Source organism: Oryctolagus cuniculus, chromosome X, assembly GCF_051225735.1.
Source record: "Oryctolagus cuniculus isolate XC-2025 breed Fujian yellow rabbit chromosome X, ASM5122573v1, whole genome shotgun sequence".
Classification (NCBI taxonomy): Eukaryota; Metazoa; Chordata; class Mammalia; order Lagomorpha; family Leporidae; genus Oryctolagus; species Oryctolagus cuniculus.
In genome coordinates this window covers 122,085,555-122,091,911 of record NC_142888.1, presented here as the reverse complement: position 1 = coordinate 122,091,911, position 6,357 = coordinate 122,085,555, and the positions used below count along the sequence as shown (strand labels likewise).

The window sequence follows — 6,357 nt, the reverse complement described above, 5'->3', positions numbered from 1 at the left end:
TGTTTAGTCAACAACAGGAGTCACTGTGCACTTGCTCCTCATGTAGGATCTCTGTCCTTGGTGTGCTGTACATTGTGATTTAATGCTATAACCAGTACTCAAACAGTATTTTTCACTTTATGTTTTTGTGTGGGAGCAAACTGTTGAAATCTTTACTTAATGTATGCTCAACTGATCTTCTGTATATAAAGAGAATCAAAATGAATCTTGATGTGAATGGAAGGGGAGAGGGAGTGGGAAAGGGGAGGGTTGCGGGTGGGAGGGACGTTATGGGGGGGAAGCCATTGTAATCCATAAGCTGTACTTTGGAAATTTATATTCATTAAATAAAAGTTAAAAAAAATCTTGTTTGTTATCTCATACATTAGAATGGAAGCAACGTGAAGGTAGACACCATTTGTTGCTTTGTTCACAAGTCTGTCCGTGGTGCCAAAAATAATGTCTAGCATGCATATCAAATGCACATGAGTAGATGCTAAATTAATGAGCCAATCTGTATTTTATGTCTCCCAAGGAGAAACAAGAGCAATTGTATTTCCTTGAGAGAAAAAAAAAATAGCATATGATTCCCTACCTGCTAAAGCATATCCCAAGCACCTCCTGGTGTTAGCTATGTTGGAAGAGGCAACACATCAGCTATTTGTCAAGAGCTGTGCAGGAGTGGAAGAGAGAGATGGCTGGAGGACAAAGTACTAAAAGGGTTTTTACAATAAATGCTATGAAATAAGCACTTAAACTCATCAAATATTTGGGAGAACCAGGCATGGATAAATATTGGAAATCCCGTTTGAATTGTATTTATTTTTCTTCTTTTAAAGAATTTATTTTAAACCTCTTATAATACAGAGCATGCTTTAAACACTGACATATTATCTCCCTAGTGAGATAAAATAAAGACAAAGTTTATCTTATTTAGAAGCAATATACACCATCACTTGGTCTTCAAACCTATTTGCAATTTTAACTTTCATAATTCAGTAAAGCACGCATGCAATTATCTGCAGCCTAGTTTTAACAGACAAATAGCACCTTTAAATAGTCATGACTGTCCTAAATTGTTTATGGGATATGAATTTTACAAATAGTACTTGAGTTAGCGGTAACAGTGCAACTGGATGGCACTGTGCTTTCTCCAGACTTCAAGACAAGGTCCACCAATAGTGTGGAGGAACCTGTGGTCCTTTCCAAGGCCATGATTCTTGCTGCCTTCAAGTGTCAGCCCACACATTTCCCTGTGCTTCTGGACTGGTTGGTGATCTACTGGGTGTCAGGATTTCTTCTGATGGCTTTATGGAATGGATCAATGAGAATAACTTCAAAGAAGATGTATGTGGAATTGTCAACCAACCCAGTAAGCATTCATGGCTCTCAGACCCCAAAGTGGCACCAAGATCATTTCTCAACAACAGACTTAAGGCTTCTGCAAACGTTAGCTGGTTAACACCATGATGGGCAGGCTTGCCATAGGATGCACCCTTAGGAACTGGGCGCTTGTAGCCACCATGGTGCACACAAATTGTATATATAATGTAACCTTGCTTCACCTTGTATCCCAGTCTGTGTACCTGGTTGGGCTGGGTGGTGCGGGGAGCCCCGTAGAGCATGGAGAGAAGCAGTACTGTGAGCAGTGGGCCCTTAGGAAAAAGCACATCTGAACTGATTGGTTCTTTTTCCATAGCTCCTGGATGTACTTGCATGCATGCATCCTGGATTACCTGATGATTGCCACAGACAGAAGGCTAAGACTCTGGAATATATTGCCATCAACTGAATCACTGCACTAAGAAGAGGCTATGGAGATCACAGCTTCTGTTTTCACATGTGAAAGCTGAAGTTGCATGAGATACTAAGAGCACTGATATTGACTATCTAATCCGCAGAAGCAGAGCTGCTAGACTGGCAGGATGTTGAAGCGGACTAGAAAATAGGCAGGAAAATCAGGAAGTTTTCAGCTAAGAAAGTCTCACTATTGTGCCCAACAATGGGAATGCTGGTTTTTGTTTGGTTTTATTTTTATAAGCATCTCATGTATCTCTAGTGGCTAGCTTGAGACTTAGGCAAATATATCTTTGAAGAAGTTTTACTTCAAAAGAGAGTTGTACAGAATTAGGGTGAAATGTTTTACTGCTATTACACTTGGAAGACTTTTCCAAATACCAGTATTTCAGCTCTGCATCCCAGGAACGAATTATAAACTTTGGAATTAAAGATGACTGAAATGTATTTGTGTTACTTTAATAACCCTGTGGACTGAGGTAGATTCCTTTTCCCTCTAAACTTAGCTGTTATCACCAGTAGATGGTAGAGGCTCACACAACATGGACTCCAGAATAGCTTGCGTGAGGTCCAGATTTCCTTACTTACTTCGCTGACGTCAGCTTCTAGCTCAATTTACCGTTTAGAGGAGTGATATAGAAGAGAATGCATTCCTCTAGGATACAGACCCAGCTCAGTTTACTTTTCTGGGGGTATGGAGAGGGGAAGGTGAAGAAAGAAAAAATATCCACATATTGTAACATATTGTTACACATATACACATATTGTAACATGGTGACCCAGGGCACTATGAAACTTGGCCTCATCAATGACCCAAAACTTAACCCAATCTAATGAGCAACACATCTTCATATGGAGATACTAAGACAAAATGGAGAGACAATCTCTCTGTTTGCTCTAGGTTAGGACTTGCCTAATGGTTTCTGGTGATAGAGTCACATTTTTTAAAATGCAAATTTGAATAGTATGCATCTCTCCAATATTGATTGGCATGACTTAACTGTGTTAAAACAAAGCTTTTTGCTGTTCCTCACATGTATCTAGAAACCACTCTGGAAGCTCCAATCTCCATGCCTTGTCTCTGCTTGCTTTGTTGTTCCTCTTGTACTCTGATCCCCACTCATCTAGATGAAAGTCATGTCAGAAAGCTTCACTTTCATTTCCATCTATCATAAGAATGCTAATGTATATAGCAAAATATGAATTTTTTCCTGGTTGCTCCAAGACCTCAAGTTTTTACATAGCCAGGACAGTCACTGCTAGTAAAAATACCTTTGAGGTCTCCAGTTTCAGTTCCCCTTTTGGCAGTGGGAAAAGTCTCAGTTTCTCCATTGTATCACCACGTCTCCCTGAAGAGTTCTGTCAGCTTCTGTCCAGAAAAATCAGCCTTGTCCCAAATCTTATAGATTAGCTCTTTGAAATCCTATCAGTCCTCAAGGCCTCAGCAGTGTCCAATAACTATCAGCACAATAGGCCACAGAAGCATCAACAACGGCATTTGAACTAACTACTAACTGGGTAAACCATGTCATGAGCTCTTCTTTAAGCCAGGGGAGTCATTAGGATCTTGAGATAAAATATGGCTGTCAGAGTGCACTTCACGGACATTACTGCTCCTGAAGTCACATAGAGGCAAAGATCTCAGCTATGTGACAGTTTCAGCAATCAGAGCAGGCTCTCATTAAGCTATTCACTAGAGGCAGGGAACTGGAAAAGGGAAGGAATCAAGTTGTAGGAGCAAACTCAAAGCACCTCAAACAGATTACATATTGTGAGCAAGGAAGTGGGATTGGAGAGGGCATAGAGGACTCAGTTTTTAGTTAAGAATGAAGGGGAGATGATGACCCACTGCTGTTTGTCACTTGCTTTTCAGCCTTACACCTTTGTGTCACCATTTTCTACCTATGCATTCTATATTCCAGCAAAATGAAGCATTTCTTCTGCCTGTCATGCATCCCTGCATTTTCCCTTTTTTGTGCCTTCACTAATGTTAACGTTTCCATTTGAATCTCTTTCTGCCAATATTGAAACCCAAATCTTACCACTAACACCAGACTCTTGTTTATTATGTTTACACAAGAAAAATAGTAGAGTTCTCAAGAACTGAAATTTTGAAGGGAGACTGTGTTCAGTTCCTGCCTCTGATACTTAAAAACTGTGTGACCTTGGAAAAAAGGTCACTGTAAATCAAGTTCCACATCCCTATACTATGTATATAAGAAAGGTAATGACCTCAGTGTGTGGTTAAGATGAATAGATATAAAGTGTTTACATAAAGCATCTGGGGTAGTTCTCAGTGGGACATGTTTGCTGTTACTAAATTACTATTACTGAGCATTTATTATGTATCAGAAAATGTCCTGGGGGTTGAAGATCCAGTAGTCTCAAAGGTGTGATTTCTGTCATTATCAGGTATGATATATTAGGTGAAAAGCACACATGTGAACACATATTTGGAATATATGAGACACATACCTGTAAGGTGAAATGGTGGATGACTTCATCAGTATCTGGAAGGGAGGAATGTGTACTCTTAGTGGAAGAAATGGAATAACATATACAGAGGGAAATATTCTTTGGTGCTTCCATCACCGTGTCATTTCCCCAATTCCTCTTAGCTCAAAGGATGTTCTCCTCCTGAACAACGCAAGCTCAATAAAAGACCTTTAACTAGACTGTGAACCTGTGACAAGCAGTTGCTGTGTTACTATGTAGGCTTTCCTAAGCAAAGAGCGGGGGTTGCCGCCTGAAGTAGGTGTGCTCATGGTAAGAGAAGGGAAGGAGAGGAAATCAGCGGGGGGCAGGAAGAGCCAGCAAACTGGAGCATAGACGCAGTAGATCATACTTGGCACAGAGGCCTGGGATCACGGAACAAAAGGCCTATTTGGAGGGCCCTCAGGAAAGCTATCACGAAAGACAGTGCCACCAAGTGGCTACTTCTGAAGTTGGCCCTGTAACAGAGGAGGGGTTACTTCTAAGTTTCCAGACTAAATAGATGACAGCTGACGCTGTAGGAAAAAAATGAAATAAAATTCATCTCCATAATTCAGAAGTCCTCTCAGAAAGTAACGAGCCCAGTTTTGTGCGATGTTCAAGCTCTTAAGGTTTGAAGACGAGAGTGTTCAAGCATGTTTTGCACAATTCTTTGTTCAGTAGTTTTTCAAACCCAGTTAGGTAAAGAGTGGCTGGCTTCTTTAATGATGTTTCTCATTTACAGGGCACCAGGGCACCTATTTAAAATCAACAAACAAAAGCTACTTGTGGTGAATAAAGTTAATAAAGAGGGCTTTAAAGTATATTAGGTATAATAAACACTTTGTTTAGATAGAACATTTTTGGTTGTGCAAACCCTATAGAGACCGGCTATGGATGTATATGCCTAGAAGTCATATATCTAGAAGTTTTGTTCCTCAAAAGGATTTTTTTTCATACCAGGCTACTTCTGTAAGAGAAACATATTCTTTGTACAAAGAGTCAAATGGGACTCATGTTTTAAATAGGCATAAGTTATGCATTCCTTGACATATAAGATTTTTATCCCCAAACTGCTTTTTCTTTTTCTTAATAAAGAATCTGGTGCAGGTTTTACTAATTCTATCTTTTTCTTATTCTGTGTATTAAGGCTTTTGGGGGAAAATTAAACTTGTGGTAAAACCTGATTTAAAATGTCATTTAAAGATAGAAAAGTGCTGCTTACTGCATTATTAAATCCTTTCCTGTCTAATATTGGGAACCAACAGAAACATCATTCTATTTGCTCAGATTTAGAGAAGAAAACAAGGGAAATTCAGGTCCTTCCTTCCAATTTCATCTATTTTGAAGCTTCAAAATTTTGGTATGTTGTTTATATTTTGGAGTACTTATGCTTAACAATGATGTGAGATCATCATCATCATCATAATACCAGGAAATTGATATTCAGATATTGTCAATTTATCTTTAGTATATTGCATATTTCTGATTTTGAAAGCTTTAACTTGATACAGTCACAATTATTTTTATCACCATCAAATTTCTCCAACACTTAAGATTATTTGGAACAGCCTTGCTGTTTTGTTGGCTCAATTTTTGCCAAGTTTAAGCTTCTTTTTAAAGGAATATATGTATATATCATTGATATATATATATATAGAGAGATGATACTATTTACAACTTTCCCCTTAAATATATAAGTATAGCCACCAAGGAATCTCTCTGGGGCACGTTTTGATTTTGCTCATGTTTTTCTTATCCCTCTCTGAGATTACATCAACTATTCTGCAGCATGTCACCATTTCCAAAGATTACAGTCAGTGTTCACTGTAAGTCAATTAATCCACTTGAACCTGTGAGGTGATAGTCATAGAGGGTAAGGGAAGATTTCCCCTGGACTGATCTGACCATGTTTTGTGAAACTAAAACCACAAATATGTGGAAATGTTAAGATGGGATTGTGTGTCCCATTGGTCCCGTTTGTTCCTGTCCTTTCCATCTCTGGTGGGAAGATTTTATTATTCTTATTACTCATAGTGGCATCTTAGAACTAGACTATGAAAAAGTAATTATTTGTTTAATAATGGCTTACCTTGTAATATTTCAGTT

The 6,357-nt window shown here is 38.7% G+C and overlaps 1 pseudogene; it reads right to left on the bottom strand.

Annotated features, from left to right (window-relative positions):
- Window positions 1–1,093: 1,093 nt before the first annotated feature.
- Window positions 1,094–1,705, bottom strand: LOC138847614 (large ribosomal subunit protein eL15 pseudogene; annotated as a pseudogene).
- Between the last annotated feature and the right edge of the window lie 4,652 nt (window positions 1,706–6,357).